The following is a 17,617-nucleotide window of genomic DNA, read 5'->3' on the forward strand; positions in this document are numbered from 1 at the left end:
AAGTTGTTTCCACTATATGCACTAGAAAGTTTGCAGGAAAATCTGCTGGTGTTATGGAACAGCAGCAAGAACAACCTCTGAAGAGGCATTATGGTTCTGACTTAATGATCTTCCTTTTGTGAAGCACTCATTACAGATACAATTTTTGGGCTTTCCTCCTGGCCACAACATGAGGACCAACACACTCAATGCAAACCTTGCTGAAAATGTCTGTAACAGCCTAAACCCCAATCTGTCCTTCCAGAGTTAATTACTTCCAAAACCTAAGCGAGACGCAAAGAAAACTGCAGGTACCAGCAGGACGAGTGACTCTGGCTATTGGCTGCACAACAGGAATGTCACCCCATGGCAGCAGGCAGGGAACAAATGTGGGGGACCCTGACGTGCACAACATGCCCAACACCTGCGCTGAGCTCCCTGCCAAATATACTAAGCTAAATCCACCCCCAAACAATGTTATGTTGGTTAATGCAGGAGCTGGGATGCTGACACCAACACGAGCCAGAAAGCTCAAAAATGGAGAAAGCAATTAGCATTGGTAAAAGGAAACAGCACATTGTGATGATTTTGTCAGTGTTCTGTCTGTTCCAGAAAGACCCAGACCTGACGTTTTATTGTACTGGGTCTCAAGGAACACTGCAAGGGTGTTAGAGATAGGAAAACAGGTACAGAGCAGTGTGACTACTCACCGTGATCGTACCTACTGAGTCACAGTTAGATCCAAGGCTTCCCTCTCCAATTTGTGAGGTTAGATCACGTTGATTTCATCAACAAGGTCATTTTAGCACCCACACTTAATCCAAAATCTAGGTTGATACTTGTTTAGGTGATTTGTGTAATCTCTTTAAGACAATTAACAAGTGTTGATGTCCTAAGGAGCAGTCTCTCCGCCCTCTGTCTGGAGCATGAGGATTTGAGGTCAGAGTTAGGTGAAGGGTCTTTTCAAAGCACTCTGGAAACAAATCAAGTTCTCTTTAGAGACAGAGCACTTACAGAGAGGAGATCGCAAGTAATTTTGTGTCGCTTTTTGGGTTCAGCCATTTGGCTGCTTTGGAGGCAATCAGAACATGTGGCACTGATGCTGGAGCGCTGGTAAGTCAGGAGCTTTTGTTCCGGTGAGTTTTCCTGTTCTCACAGTCACCTGCAGTCCCTGACCAAGCAGCACGTGAATGCTCTGATGCCCTTCCAACATTGCCACATGCTGCCTCTTGTCCTGTCAGAGCACTGACACTGGGGCCACGTGATGGGACCTAATTTCTAGTTAAGGGAGAGGATGGGAAAATTCACTCAGACACTGATGCTCAAATGCCAAGCTGCTAATCTTCACTAAGTCCTAATTCAGAAATCAGTCTTCTTTTATTGGAAATACTTATAAAGATAATCTGTGGATAAAAGGTCAAATGTTCATTTCAGGCTTTCAGGTTAAATTTTAAGAAGGGTTTTGAGGAAGAGGCTTTGAATCCTTGCAGCCAAAGCTCCTCTGTATATTGTGGGTGTTGGATGGATCTGGAATAAGCCATTTCTACTTGCTTTTGGCTGAGAATATGTGGCTGACATCTCCTAAGATTAACCCGCATCTTGCTGATTGATCCAAGAAAAATAACAAATCCCACAACAGTGGTGATTCCATGAGGTTGCTATCAAGTCATCCAGAATTGCCAGTGTGCAGCTCATGGCACTGTTGTGCTATTAACACCTACAGTCTTCTTCTCCCTTAAAAAGATTGATGAAATTTTATCTGGTTACAGAAACTAACAGGGCATAAAGTCCCACAGGGGTGGGTGCTACGGATGCTCATCTCAGGCACCCTGCTGCCTCACAGCTTTCTGCGACTCATAAATGTACCCATGCTCTGAGCCAAGGCTCACCAGATGGAATTGCATCCCATGTAGCCTCATGAGCAGAGGTCACTCAAGTATCAACTTAGCTTATAAGCTTTGGACTGCGAGAGAGTTCAGAGCATAACTGGGGATCCTGAGGCCAAATATCCCAAATCTGGGAGCACATTGTGCAGCTGCTACCCCTGGAAGTGGTACTACAGCTCACCTAGTGAGGTTTTACAGAGATGTTTGCCATCCAAGCCTTTGGAAGCTTGTTGCTTTGTCTGGCTGACAAATTGCAACAGTGATGATTTTACTCTAAAAACAAACAAACCTCCTATTAGATCAGTGAGAAAGCAATATTAAATCTCATTCTTCTACATTCAGGAGACATTTATATAGGGTCCCAGGAATATTTTGATATTGGAAAAATGGCAGCTTATATCAGAAAATGGAAGCACTTAACATACAAATGGCAATCTTCTTGGCATGGTGTACTATACTGAAGGCAAAAGGTATATGGCAGACATTGACTGAAATAAAACAATATTTACACACAAGAGAGCCAGGGAATACGGTAAATGAAAAAATAATTGTTGATGAATTCTGCACATTCTTGGCAGGCCATTCAGACCAAGCTGGAGTAGGGAGGACCCTTGTTTTGAAGTTGTCTGCTGCATATTTTGCAAGCCACTGTTAAATCACACCCCTGTGTCCTGCTGTAGAGCTGGGCAGAGCACATGGCAAGACTTCTCAGCCCAGGGACCTGCTTGTAACACGGGTCCCAATCCTTATGCACTTTCCTTTTTTAATGCCAGACTGAAAATCTTAAAATCTGAAAGCATAATGAAAAGACACTGAAGTCATGCAGATTTACACAAGTCATTTAGTGCTCATTTCCCGATCTATCATTTTTTTCAGCCAAAACTTTATCAGTTCCATGGGATCCATTCCAGGTTTATTCTAGGGCAATGCTGAACTAAGGATCCTGTGAAGCTGCTAAAGGAAAACACCAAGGTCAGTAACAGCATCTGCTACAGCCCAGCTCCAAGGCCTGAATGGAATTTCAAGGAGCAGATCTGGTCCGCATTCAGAGTCCCGATTGCCAAGTCTGTTCACAATCAGTCAAAAGCCTTTCTATAGACTTCTGTGTTCAAAATGTTGGTAGCCTAAAAACACCTGGTCCTATATCAAACTCATCACTATTTTCTGAAATAAAATCGATGTTCAAAAAACCTGTAACAAACTTTAGGAGCTGGAACAAGAGCTATTTCTTTGGTAACTTCTCAGAGGCAAGGTGCATGAGGATGTAGAGGATATACGTAATTGCTGAATAGGTATCACACTCAAGTGCTGTTACCTTTCTGCCTGTAAGCACACATAGCTGCCCTGGTGGAGGCCAACAGCCATTATCTCCTTCTTTTTCAACCACCCTGGCTTCAGACCAAAGCCTGCTGTTACCAGTTCAGCTGTGTTACCAGCACAGCTCTCCCAAGCTGCTCTTTCTGGTGGCAATCAGAGAGTTGGGGTGGTCTGGTAGCTCAGGGTGCAGCTGTATCATCAGTGGAAGCACTGATGTTGAATGTTGTGTCATCATGCCATTTTTAACATTGTATATCCTAATGTTGATACCCAACGTTGCTAGGAGCGGTCAGAGCAAACTTTTAATTTTTGCTATGTTAATTTCAATGGGTGGAAACAGTTCTTAACGCACAGCTGAAGTTACTGAGAGCATGGCAAGTGAGAGCAATCAGCCCTGGAGCTGCTGGTGGATGCTGGCTCCAGGTGCCCACAATCAAGGTCAGATTGGGAGTAGATAAATAGCTCACCCTGGAGTTTTGCTGGCTCATTTGTGGAGTTTCCTGCTGAGGTGTTTTGAAGAAGGCAGCTCTGGGAGGCATTGTCTAGCAGAGTGAGGAGCAGTTTGACATGAAGAAAGAAGCGTGCATCCAAGGTACAGTATCAAAAGCACCAAGATATTCTCTTTCTGTCTGTATGTTGTTTCTTTGTGCCCTTAGTTATTGTAACCTTCTGGGTAGAAAACCATATGTTTTGTTGTGCCAAGGTCCTGATTTTTGTGTGTTTACTTTAAAGCTTAGCAAAACTCAGTGTGTGTGCTTTCCTCTTTGTGTAGGAATGTGGCTATGGAAGTGGAGTGTAGAAAAGCATCTATTGATTTATATTTCTTGGTGCTTGACAGGAGCAGGTTCAGTTCAGCTGCTGGAATGTACTAAATGCAGCCTGGTTCTGCCCCTATTATGTGCAAGTTACCTTTGTTGCAGCCAAGTTGCTTTGAAAGTATTGTGAAAGGTGAAACAAAGCCAGCTTTATAGGCAATAAAAGCAGAATGGTATTATTTAGTTTTTAGTTATTATTTAGAGTCAATATTTGGAAAATTCCACTGTTAGCAATGAGACCTTGCCTGAGGGAGGCTGATTGGTGCTGCCTGAAATGAACCTGCACCAGATGGGAGAGCAGCACAGCAGCATGAGGCAGAGCAGCAGTGACCCTGTAGCTGCAGGGAGGCAATGCTGGGGTGCAGCTTGAGGGTGTGAGGGCTTGACCAGGAGAAAGGGCAGATGGGCTTCAGGTGGTCTGGAACATGGAGAAGCACAGCTTTAGCTGCATGGTGATAGAGGATGAGTGGTGGGGGCCCTATGCCTGGTGAAAGGGGATGTGAGCCTAGTTACTGAAACATAGGGTGAGCAAAATGTAGCCTCAGGTTTTAATGGGTGAAGGAAAAATCCAGCTTGGGTAAGGTGTGAAATAGGGATGTGAACTACCTGGAGGCTTGTCCCTGGTTGTGTTTGAAGCTGACTGTCTTATGCTGATGCTTGTCCTACAAAACCAACAGCAATAATGAATGATAGCCTGTACTTCTGTAGCCTCAGCACACCTAACAAAGTGCCATTGACACCAATTTCGAGGGCTGGATTGCAGCCAGGTTTTTAAAGTGGCAGTAGCTTGGCAGTGGCCCTGCAGTGGGGAGCGCTACTGTGTACTGCTTGCGATCTGCGTGGGATGTGGCGCTTGCTCTTCTCTTCAATACTTCCCTCCCCATGCAAACAAATCTTCCTTACACCAATGCTGTGTGTCCAGGATTGTCTAGAAGGCATTAAGAATGTCACCTGTTCAACCTGGGCACCTAGGTAGTCTCAGTGGAAGATTCAAATTAGAGAGCTACCTCCTCTATTTACACAAGTGTGTGTGTTAATCAGCTTTCTCAAATTGGAGCAGGTGTCTGTGGTACCAGACAGCAGGTAAAATGATGTTGCTGGATGAGTTCTGGGACAAACTATTGTAGTAACTTATTTAATACAACTCCAATGGAGCCAGTTTTGTTTGTTTTGGAGAGGTACAAACCTGTGAGAAACAAATAAACCTTCTTTCTATCACTGGTCCATTGTGCAGGTCAGAACTTTTCTAGTTTTCTGGTTTTTAGAAGGTTGAATCTGTTATTACCATTGTTTTCTGAGTTGTGAATGGAAATCTCAACCTTAAGGCTTGTGGTCTGTCTCCATGAAAGGAGAAAGGAGCTGCCGAGCATCTTTTGCATGCAGAGGATACTGATATGGTTGAGGTGAATAACTTTAAAGGCTTCTTCAAATTTTGGAGAGTGGGTCTGCATAAACCATCTCATGCAGAGTGCAGCTTGCACAAGCTGTGTTCTTATGCAATTAGGGAGAAGTTCATGGGGCTTGAGAACTTGATGGTGACAGAGGTGACTGACTGATCTCTGGTTACATTCTTAATCCCTGAGTGGGAGGAAGCTGGCACCTGTTCTGCATGGAGGAGTGGTGTGTCTGTGCTGGGCTGTAACTGCAGGCTCAGAGCTGAGCAGTGATTGCTGTATCAACAGCACCTGTGCTTGTTTGCTGGGCTTAGTGCTTATTTTCATGCATCAGGAGGTTGCAATCAATTCCAAAAATATCAAGAGTACAGTTTTAGCCCATTAGTCAGATCAGGAGTGGATGCATACTTTGAAGAAATTGCTTAAGGGGTAGAAAAGTATTTAAAAGTATCGATCCTGTGATCACTGTGAAGAATTGACATCAGCAAGGCTTTTCCTGCTCAGTGAAACAAAACAAGTCAAAATTTCCAGACTTCTGGCTTTCCCACTGATGTCTGAAAGCAAACAACCTTCTTGTGGGCGCAAAGATAGAGCTGTGCTGAGAGCAGAGGTGTCCTGTGACTTTAAGACTGGGCAGCAATGGAGAGCTTTGGTGGATGCTACTTCAGAGATATGGAATGATTAATGCAGGCATCTGAGAACACTTAGCTTTTGGTGTTGTATCTGTTATTTCATTTATGGAGCTGTTAATATCTCATCAGGCCATATCTCAATGATTAAGAAGAGTCTGTTTTATCAGTAACTAGGGAGAAATGCAATTATCTTTAAGTGGTGGAACTCCTGTACTAACTGGATGTATTAGATGGCTTTAATATCTCAGCTGAAGGCTGGCTGGGAGGTGCTGAAGCTCTGGAGCCTGGTGTAGGGTTAATACAGGACCGATGTGGTGAGGGCAGAGAGATGGGGGGTGGCAGAGCTATGGGACACAGCAGTATAGGCATGAGTGGGAGAGACAGGCTGCAGATGAGGAAAGAAAAAATCTGGTCCTCCCACACTAAGCCCCTGAGCTGATAGCAAATTCTGTCCAGGAGCAACCGGTGTCATCTCCTGTGGGCCTGCAAATAGTAGAGTCCTGCAGGCCTGCAGCAGTGGGATGGGTGCTCCTTTCCTCTCCCTGCAGCTGAAACTTCCAGTGTTTGTCAGCACCACACACCATTGCTCAGAATGAATTAAGTCGCTTGCATAGACAGACTTCAGTTTTAAGCAGAATAAACCCAGCCATGCCCTACCCTCATGTTCATGACTGGGTTTATTCTATTTGAGATCTTTATTCATTCTTCCATCATACAAGGCGTTTTCTCTCCCTATCAGCACTTCTACACCAGCAGTAGAGCTGAGAATTAGAAGCAGAGTGGAGTGGAAAAAAAGACAGTTGTTAAAGCTTGCTACATCTCCAGTGGGGAGGGCTGCTGTTCAATTCAAAAAGCCTGGTAAGGAAGCTAATTGCTGAGAACAGTGGGATCTTCCAAAGCTCTAATTAGAGGTGATTTTAGATCTCTGCAAGAGCAGGAAACCTCTGTTGCTCACATACCAGTGAGCAAGACCACCTTACAGCTGCAAGTGCAGCTGGCCTCTTCTAGCAATGGGCATGGCTCTGCTGAGCAAATGAGGAGTTCAATGGACAGGAACTGGGTAAAAAACTTGGCTGTGATTCCTCCTGCACCCCTGCAGTGTGGCTGGGATATTTCTGAGCGTGAAGTGGCACAAAGCTTGAGCACAGTGCTGGATAAAGTCAGCAGGATTGAAACCCAGCCCAGAACATCGGTGTGTGCTTGAAGCACAGGGTTACAGTCTGGCTGCATTGGAGAGTATCGGTAGTTCAGTATCCAGAATAAGCTTCATCTGAACAACTTAATTTTTAACTCTGTGCTTTCTATCTTGCTTCATTTCTGGTGAGATGCCTACTGAAAGCAGCCAAAGACTACACCTAGCACCATTTGCCTGCGAGTGGGCACAAACAAATGAGTCTGTGGCCATGTGGGAGCCAGAGGGAGTTCTGCCACAGAGTTTAACTGGCACTAAAAGAATCCCTGTAGAATTGCATTTCTGCTATTGCACTGTAATCTCTCTGCCGTAGACCTCTAGTTTAAATGCACATTAAAGACTGGGGTCAGGCCACCTGGCAGTGAGTTAATGGGCTGTGGAGTGGCTGCTGCTGTGCTGCCTCCCCTCCATTAAGAGGCAATGTTGCTGAAAGTGGTTGGTGTGCCCCAATTAATGGGGCTTATGGCTTGCCCCTACACAAGGGAGGATGCTTGTTGCATTTCAACAAGATATTAACCCAAGAGGCACTGCAGAGCCTCTATATCCAAAAGGGAGACTGAATTGGAATGGAAAATCCTGGTCTGCCCTTATGGATTGCTTTGGGGAATCATGGACCCCTGTCCCATTTCTGCATGGGACACTGCTCCTGCCTTACCCCAGAGAGTATTACAGACATCAGTATGCACATCTGTAACCTCTGGATGAACATGCAAAACCCAGGAAGCTCCTTTTTACCAACATCCTTTTGCTGGCAAAGCATGCACCATCTGGTTGCTGGTATAACTATATACCAAACAATTCTTAATACAAAGAAGAAAAACGTTGAGTCTCTGAACACATGCATTACTCCAGCCTGCTTAGTTACTTCCAGCTTTTGTAGCAGCCTGCAAGGCTCAGTGCTATCCAGCACCCTGATGCTTGGCATGCAAAGAGGCACAGAGAGAGTGATTTCTCTGGCTCACTGAAAAGAGTAAAAAAAAGATGGAAATTAGAGACATTTACCAGCTGTAGTAGTGGGAAGGGTGCTGAGGCCTTCTGCTTTCCTTTCCCATCGTTGTGCTGCTTTTCTCTCTGGGGCCCCATGTTGCAAATCCTACACTCCCATCTGGAGAGCACTGGCTGCAAGCTCCCTCCAGAGCCCGTTGACGCAATCTGGGTCATTCGGGGAAGGTTGTTGGAAAGGATCCTGCGCATCCCTGTGGTGCTGGTGCTGGGATTTGCCTTCCATGATGTGTGAGGAGCCGGGCTGGTCCCATCCCAAACCCAGCTCTCTCAGCCTGCTGCAGCTCTGGACTCCCACAGTGTCCGCTGGGAGGCCAGCTGAGAAGTGGAAGTGATGACCCCACTCCAGGGACATAGGAGGTACCTTGTGGGATCCACCTAAGTGCTATTTTTTTTTTTTTTTTTGATGGAGAGAAGTCAATGGCTGAAGCTACTGCAGTAGCACTGGAGGAGCGGAGCCTGGTGCCCCTGTCCAGGAGCTGCCAGTGAATAAGGGGATTTCTAAAAGGCGGTGACTCCCTCCTAGGGAAAGCAGGATTTCTTGAGGTGGGACTGAGTGGATTACTATTACTGCTAGGAGCTAATCTGTACAGCTGCTTTGTGGGATTCCCTAGTGCCTGCATTTGGTACTTGGCAACAGAGGATAAATGTGCAGAGAATTTCTGATTTCAGAAAGGCTACGCAAAAGCTTGTGCATGCAGAGGTGCACAGCAAGAGACATCAGCTTGTCTTCTAGCTGTGTGTGCAACAATCTCTTGCATTCCAACCACTGGTTTAGCACTGAGGGACCAAACAAGCACCATAGCTCAGTGGTACCTTGCTGTGTTTTTACACATTAAGTTAGTGTACCCAATATTATTTGCAATGTACTGCTTGCAACAGATCTAACTCCAGAGCTGTTGCTGAGATGCTTGTCAGCCTCCTGCTCACCACCATATTCCCATGCAGAGGCAGCTGCTCCTCCAGCCCCACGCAGTCCCCAGCCCACATTCAGTCCCCATTCTCTGAGCAGCTTGAGGGCCACCATTGCTGGTGCTGCTCCACTATCCTGTGTGCTGCTTCCAGCCTCAGTGCATTCAGGAGTATTTTGCTTATTATGTGAGAGGCCCAGAGCGTTTTCTAGCAATAATGTTACAACATGCGTTGCTAAAATATTACCATAAACCTTTAACTACGTCATGAATGCTAACAGCTGCAGCTTCCTCAGCTGAACAAGTGCAACTTGCATCTTTTAGCAGCTCTTGAGCTAGTTTGCATATAAACATCCTTCAGTCCCTTGGCCACCCGGCTCGTGCCTCTGCCTGGCAGGCAAAAGTGCTCCAGGAAATCCTTTTGGGAGCCTCACTTAACAACCAAGCCTGAGTTCACTCTAGCTTTAACTACCCCCATGTGGCTCTGCCCAGTATCCTGCCTGCCTGCCTGGTCCCCACCTCTGATACCCCACAGCAGTTACTTGGCTGTGCCCACCTTTACCTTGCCAGCAGCAGTGCCTAAAATGCAGATCTCAATGTGGTTGGAACACTTTCCCCATCATCTATGCGCTCCTGTGATTTCCACCCCTTCCACGGAGCACTTGGTGTGTTACTTCTCCCTGCTCTTGCTGTTCCTGGGTTGTTTGAAATGCTTTGTATTTCAGAAGTAATGCCAGTGTTCAGTGATTTCTCAGCATCAATCCATCAGAAGGAAGCAGGTGAGCAGGCTGTCTGGATGAACCCAGCCTTGAGAAGCAGTTTCTTCTGCCGATGCTCCTTGGTACTCCTGTGCTTACAGGTGTTCCTCTTTCCACCTGCTCTGCTTGGGCTTCTTGTATGCCCCCAGGGCATGGTGCTCACTGCAGGCAATGCCTTTGCTCTCACTTCTTTCTTGAAAGAAAACTGCAGGAATTGGGCAGAAAATCCAGTTTGCAGCAGCGTCTGGTGGTGGGGCAGCCCTGTTCCTGCCCTGATATCTTCTTGTGGTTCCACTTTTACTCTCAGAAATGCCAGGGCTGTGATGGAGCTGCTGTGTGGCTTCCACTCCCGTGCTTGCTCAACCCTATGTATTCTTCCCTGTGTGACACTGGGGGCTTTCCAGCCCTCCCCTCTGTCACCTCCATCCGGACTGCTCTGCCTTTGGATGGTGTTTGCTTTTCTGAGCCAGGTGAGCGCCAGAGCAGCTCACTCACCTCGCGCTGCTCTCCCTCTTGATGCACTTGCTGTTTGCTCCTACAACAGGAATGAAAGCTGCTTTTCTTGGCAGAAGGAATGCACGATCTGCAGTTGAGATAGAATCTTTTTCCCTCTGTTTGTTACACGAGGTCTCATGAATTAAGAAGCTCCAGCCCGTCTAGACCTCATACCAGTCAGTCTGATTCATCAGCGAATCTCCTTGGAAACTCGCTGTTCCTCTCTGATTTGTTACAAACATCTCTCCCAATTTAAAGATGAAATGCAGTAAAAGCAGAAAGAGGAGCTGTACCATGTAGACACCTCATACAGAACCACATGCCTTGTGCACAGCTGCACTGATGTATGTGGGAAGCAGCCTCTCCATGCTGTGGCACAGGTGGGAAGGGACTGCCCTGTCCTTGTTGGGAATCTTTCTCTCAGGACAGGGTGACTGCGCAGGAAGATGGTCCTAAATGAGTGCCACCAGACTGCCTCCAGTCCCTTTTACAGGGTAAATCGGGACTCAAAACAAACTCCTTTTGTTTCTGTGAGACAGATCTGTGGCATCTCTCATGTCTGGGGAGAAGTGCCCCAGGATCATACCCTCTGTTCCAGCCATGCTCAGATTTGTCTGAAGTCTTGGCTATGAATGCACTGCCCCTGTGAGCCCTGTCTCAAGTACTCAAAGCTTGATTTGCTGAGTAATCTGGGCTGCAGTGAGCAGCTGCTGATAAATGAGGGTTCAGGCAATCAAGCTCATTTCCAATGCAATTAATCCATGTCAGGAACATGACCTCTTTCTGGCTAATTGAAGTTTTTGCAGATAGTCTAAGTGATGGTAATAAAGGGCTGACTCCCAGAATGGGGGAGCCCTTGGGTGGGGGGTGACACCTGTTTGCCCTGCTCCCATGAGGCTGAAATGATACAGGAGGCTGGGCATCCCACTGTGTCCCCGGTTTGTCACCTAGCCCAAAGTGAAATACAGGGGGAAGCCTTTCCTCCAACTCCTTTCCACCTTTTCACTTTCTATGTGGAGCTTAAAGGAAAGAGCAAAGCTGTGATGCTGTCAGATCTCAGTGCTGGTGTCTGTTGGCAGGAGGGAGGAGAAACGGAAGGGGCAGCATCAGCAGGGTGTGCTGTGGTAGAAGGAACCAGCATGGGAACTGTGCTCTGTTCTGCACAGCCTCAGCAACTAATTTTTATGAATTAGACCTTTTGAGATAAAGGCTTTGTTACTGCCAAACAATGAGCTCTCCACACTCTCAGTACTACCAACTGGTTTCATTTGTACTGGGAAGATACAGGCTTACTGTTTTTAGTCTGTTTCTGTAGCACCAAAAATTATTAATGTGATAATCAGTGTAAATGAGAGCACAGAGACTTGCAGTGCTCTCAACAGGTGATGGTGACAGCTGTAATGCTGCTGGAGGTCTGTGGGCTGTGCATGGGTGATAAGGTGTAGGAGTGACACCTGCAGCCCTGGCCCAGCCCTTCCTTGTGTATTTCTCTGTGCCTGACACTGCTCTGTCACATTAGCAGAGGGCTTCTCCCTCTTGCAGCCTCTCACAAGTTGCTACCGAGCAGTTTGGCTATTAAATGAAGTTGCTTTAACATATGCAATCTGCACAACCTACATTTGTGTGCTGCAATCAAGGGTTTCTGTGCCTGGGGAGGGGGCTGGAGGCAGGGCTGTGGTGATGTGTGCTCTGTGGTGTTCACGCATCAGGAAATTGTTTACATTACAGAGCAATTATCATGGTTTAAAATTCCAATAGTCTTTTGAAGGTGTTTGTGCCATGGGGCTTCCATTTGCTGAGAGGTTTTTATTGCACCAACTTGCCTAATGACATCACTGTTTGAACCAGATTGAGGTGTTTCAGAAGCCAGTTTGTGATCTTTGTTGGAAAACGCTTCATTGCAGGCTGCTATACTGAAGTCCCTTTATGCTCTGTGCAGGTTTAATTGGGTAGAGCCCCATACATTGTTTTCTACTCCCCTTCTTAATTGTTGGCAGCATGGCACTCAGAGCACAGCACATCACTGCTCTATGACCAAGCCCAGCAGCCTCTCCAGGAGCATCAGTCACTTCTGCAGGACATTTTCTCCCACTGGCTTGAGTGGGAGGGGTGAATGATGTCCATAAGCTGCTCCTGCTGTTGGATGTGCTGATGGAGATGCTGGTGTTTGGGGGTACTGTGCAAGGTGAAGGCACTGCTGCTCCCTGGGACCCATTGGCAGTGCTGAGAGTGGGTTCCAGTTACTGTCTCAGCCCCAGTGTAGCCCAGGAGGGCTGAGAAGTGAATTGTGAGGGGGTGGTTCAGACATCATTCAGTAAGGCAGGAAATTCCTATAGAGAGCAATCATAGAATCATTAAGGCTGGAAAAGACCACTAAGATGATCTAGTCCAATGGCCAACCCACCCTCACCGTGCCTCCTAACTGTGTCACTCAGGGCCGCATTTCTACAGTTCATGAGCACCTCCAGACCCAGCAGTGCAATGCTTTGTAGGACAGCTATAGTTCCTTTAAACAAGATCATGAGATCTATCATGACACAATTTATTGTGTACAGAACACATATCAAAGTGCCCATAATTACCATAGTAACCACGATCACAGCTTTCCTATGTAGGATTTCTACTGTTGGATTATCACATCAGCGATAGTATCCCATCCATGCTCATCCTAGCATAAAGCCCACACTCTTCTGGCAGTCAGTTTTGTTTCTAGGTGTCACTTCTTGACATATGAACACTCACCAAACCTTGATTAATCTTGTAACATATTCTTCACTGTACATATGATTCTGTGATGTCGTTAAGGTCATGTGGAATTCTGTTTGCAATCCCTTTTATAAATAATAATACAAAACACTTGCTGCTAAATCTAGCTGTCAGAAAGCAAATGCCAAGGAGCAAAATGATTATTACTGTTATTTGCTCTATTCCAAAATCCATTAATTTGCTTGTTGTGATGTCAAGTAATGAGCATTTCTGCAGCAAGGTCACCATTCTATTTACTTCACCACTATCTCATCTCTTGTCCAGTAATCAGAGCCTATTTCTTGCACAGGGCAATATATTTTATCAAAATTTTCCTTTGTTTTCTTACAGATTGTCTGTATGACTATAAAGATTGACTGTGTGACATCACTTTTTAAATTCAGTGCATAATTATAAAATAAAAAATGGAAAAATATATATTGCTACCTTTAATACACCTCATTTTCTTTGGACAGAAGGACATGCAGCTGTTATTTACATGACCACACATGCTTATCTGAGCTTTGTGGAATTTTGCAGTCTCTGACACGGATACAGACAGTGCAACAATGGAAATAATGTGAAAGAAAATGATTTGGTTCAAGTCAAAAAGACTAATGCAAGTAGTAAAACCAAGAAGAGATGAAAGCAAGAATTACTGAAATAAATATCTGAGATGGAACCTGCAGGAAAGGTTCACTGCAGCTGCAGGTGTGCTTTGCTGAGTGTCAGCTGGGTTAATTTGCAAGGTAGTGTCTTAAGAACAAGTGATGCTGAGGGAAAGATCTTGTGTCCTTGGGCTGGGTCTGCTTATGAGCTGAGCCCCCCCAGGTACCCTCGGAGCATTCCTGATTTACTGCAGCAGTGACTTTGGCATCTGTGTTCGAGGGTTGTTACACAAACCTGGCCCCCCAGCTAGTAGCACAAGTGCAGCTTGGACTGAATGACTGTGCAGTGCTTCGTCTGCTTGAGCAGCTCTGGCCTCACCACTGGCACTTCCTCTGGGCCACATTCTCCCCGTGTTGGCTGTCCTCACCTTTCTTGGTGGGCTTCTCAGCCCTCCTGCCCAGGGGCCAGGAGGTGAGCGCTGCTCTTCCATGCAGATAGAAAACCTGGGTGATGCAAAGTGCTTGGCTCAAGGTCATTATGTGCAGCTTTGAAATCACTTGATAAACACTTCATTCCAGCAAATAACATGCTTTGGGCTGTGATCTTATCCTGTAAATAAATCTGAGATATGTTCCTCCTCTTTCGTTCTAGTCTGGTAGTGTATTTTGCCCACACTAAATAAGAAGTAGAAAATCATTAACTTTTCCTTCTGATATATGTTTTCAATTTCTTCATTCATAATGAGTTCATTGCTGCAGCAGCGAGGGTGAAATATGTTGTACTACTGGAATTCCTTTGCAATTCAGCATTAATTAATGTCCACTTCTAATACAGTGTTAACAGTAATGAGTCTAATCTTTCAGAGACCCCTGTGAGAAATTCTGCTTTTTTTTTTTTTTTTTAGTCAGTTGTCAGAAATACAGTGAAAATTATGTCTTAGCCTTTCTTTAAAGCTTCTTAGGGATTTTGAAAGGCTGCAGGATAGTTAAGCACAGTGGCCTTGTTCTCTGACCCTATGCTGTGTAATGAGATTCTGGTCTATCTTGCCAGAATTAGCTCCATCCTGGTGCACAATACTACTGAACTTGTGTGCAACCTCAGTTTTGGAGGTTTTCTTGGACTGCTGGACAAGCTGCTGTGGGAGCCCAGTGGAAACAGCAGTATGTGCTGTATTGCAGGGGGCTGAGCCAGTCTTATGGTTTCGGGGGAGGGCTGTGCATCCATCCTGTTTCACTGACCTTCCATCAGTGAAGTTTCTTGCTTTTGTTTCTGTATCCAACTTGGAACATGTGTAGAAATTTCAGTCAGTTAAAACATGAACAATGGAAAAATAGGAATTACTGCACCCTGGGGGCAATGATGTAATCCTCTGTATATGGGATTGAACTTGCTAGGACTGCAAAGGAATAAGTACAAACTCAATGGGCAGCACAGGTGCCATGACATTGAGTTAATAGCACACCATAGTACTTCAAAATGGACTTTGTGGAAAACTTGAAATTTCTTTGCTACGCTCACAGACAAATGTAGCCCTGTTTAATGATTATTTTTTTTTTTTTTCACCAAAGCTTCCACTGCATCTGTCTGTGCTGAATTAATATGCAGAAGTTTATATGAAATGATTTGCTTAGAGGCCTTAATGAATTTGGTTATCAGAGAGGCCTTTCTAATAAAGATAATAGACGTCAGCAGAGCTGGCAGCATTTTTACTGAGGCAATTTTTCATTGAGTCTGGAGTAAATGTTCTCTGATAAATCTTGTCAGTGCTGTCGCTCTCAGTCTAATGGCAGAAATAGCCTTTTAGCTCACACAACAGCAGAGCTATTCAATGACTTGTGGGTTCTGGCACATTTGTGTGTTCTCCAGCCTTTCCTGTTTTGCTAATCCCTACTGCTACTAATTCATCAACTTACTTAGAACATAAGAGAGTTTTAAGCAAGGGAGTCTCAGCCTCTGCTGTTCAGGCTTCTATGACAGATGCTGCCAGCTTTCCATGTAGAGTGTGATGGGCATGCTGTACCTCACCTGGCTGCCTTGTCATAGAAGCATAGGCAGAATTCATGCTCTGTTCTTAAAGCACCTGAACAGTTTGTTTTCTGTCTTTCTTTCCTCTTCAAAGAACTTTTGAATCAGATTTCTTCTGGCCTTCACAGGTAGGTGTAGTCCTGAATCTAAGTGAGGTCTAAAAGAGAAACCGTGCTTTGTATTTCTTGCAAATAGCTTCATAGAGCAGGCTCATTCATCATCAGGGATGCTGAGCTGTCAGCCAGCTGTGTATCTCTTGAGCATTGCAGTCTGTCTCACTGAGGCACCCACAGCCTGGGGCTGAGTCCACAGCTGTGATGGCTGTGTGCTATCATGATGACAATGACCTTGTTTTCTCAGCTAGGTGTGAAGCTGCCACTGTCTAATATAGGATGTGTACCTTGCATGCTGGGACAAGAGAGGAGTTTGGAAAAAGCCTTTGCCTGGTGCCGGGAGTGCCCTATTAAGTGTAGGATCCAAGTCCACTATGTGAGCCCTCTGACAGGTGGTGGGAGGTTTGTTTGCTTTAAAATTCTTTTAAACTCTTGCTGCTGATCTTACAAGCCACCAAACTCCGATGTTTGTAGCAGAGAAGATATAATCATGGAATCATTAAGGTTGGAAAGGTTAGAAAAGACCTCTCAGATCATCTTGTCCAACTGTTTGCATACCACCAATATTGCCAATTGACCACATCCCTCAGTGCCATGTCTCCACAGTTTTGGAACACCTCCATGGATGGTGACTCCATCACTCCCTGAGCAGCCTGTGGCAGTGTATTACTGCTACTTCAGGGGGGAATTTTTTCCTAATGCCTAAAATGGAACCTCTCAATGAGTTGGTTAGCATTTGTGAAGTTCTGAAAGAAAGAAACTGAAAACTGAATAAATGTTGTACAGCTGAGAGAGAGCTCTGTATCAACCAGATCTAACAGTGACTTTGGAGAAGTCCTTGGATGATGTGAGCTGTGTCTTACTGCGAGTGGAGAAAATAAAGCTGAAGCAGTTTATACCAGCTGAATACCTGGTCATTATATCTAATGTTGTAAAAGCTGCTGTGGAAGCACAGGCTAAAATGGCTATTCATCTTTGATCCTTCAGCAGTACAGGAATCTCAAGTAATCTCTAAGAGCTGGGTTAGAGTGAGCTCAATTTTATCTACAGTCCCTAACCACAGTTTGCAAAATGCTTCAGCTCAAAGGGGACAGAATGGCATGGGGAGCCATGCACGGAAGTGTCCTTTGTGCAGACACCAGGGCCCCTCTGCTTCCCTGACTGCTAGGAGAAAAAGCAAAATGGTGAATGCTGTGGTTTGCCTACCAAAGCCTTGCTCTTTGGGAGTCCACTCTGATTCTGATCTCGTGTATAATATTGGAAAAGGATGGATTCAGAGGAGGTTGGGGTGCTTTTATGGTGGATGGAAAGCCATTTTCTTCCTTCTCAACTCATAGTAACACTTACATGTATTTTCAGAAGTCCTGTAGAAAAACTATTTGCCTCCCTCCCAACTACTTAGTGCACTGGTTATCTCGGAGACTGCAGGAAATGTTTGCTCTGTCTTGCTTGTCCTTTTCCCAACAATGCACACGCACAAAAGCCAATTTGGAAACGTTTATGCATTTTGATTGACAATAGAAATTTTTGCTTTGAATTTTGGCAAAGAGTTCATGCTCCCCAGAATGCTTTTCAGTTAACTCATTTCATTTGCATGACTAAACAGTGGTTCTGCACTGCTTCATTACAAAAGATTTGCAGAGCTCCAAATGTGTTTCAATGCTGGGGGAAAAAATACCAGCAAATCAAACTGCAGTGTATGGTTAAATTGCTCCAAAATAAAAAAATTCAGTAGCAACAGTTC

General features: G+C 45.2%; 2 protein-coding genes across 7 annotated transcripts in view; one reads left to right on the forward strand and one right to left on the reverse strand.

Annotated features, from left to right (window-relative positions):
• The window catches only part of LOC128082428 (calcium-activated potassium channel subunit beta-2), a 115,342-nt gene that overhangs the window by 30,663 nt on the left and 67,062 nt on the right, over positions 1 to 17,617 (reverse strand). Inside the window, exon 1 of one of the 5 annotated variants that reach the window (XM_052686549.1) lies at positions 9,691 to 10,556. The exons of the other annotated variants lie outside the window; for them this stretch is intronic. The gene's annotated coding sequence lies outside the window, so the exon portion shown is untranslated. Of the gene's footprint in view, positions 1 to 9,690; positions 10,557 to 17,617 lie in introns of those variants that run through there. 5 annotated transcript variants of the gene reach the window in all.
• Positions 3,685 to 17,617, forward strand: part of TBL1XR1 (TBL1X/Y related 1) — a 380,885-nt gene continuing 366,952 nt past the window's right edge. For both annotated transcript variants that reach the window (XM_052686536.1, XM_052686537.1), the window contains exon 1: positions 3,685 to 3,774. The gene's annotated coding sequence lies outside the window, so the exon portion shown is untranslated. The remainder of the gene's footprint in view (positions 3,775 to 17,617) is intronic.

Source organism: Tympanuchus pallidicinctus, unplaced genomic scaffold (genome assembly GCF_026119805.1).
Source record: "Tympanuchus pallidicinctus isolate F22 unplaced genomic scaffold, pur_lepc_1.0 scaffold22, whole genome shotgun sequence".
Lineage (NCBI taxonomy): Eukaryota > Metazoa > Chordata > Aves > Galliformes > Phasianidae > Tympanuchus > Tympanuchus pallidicinctus.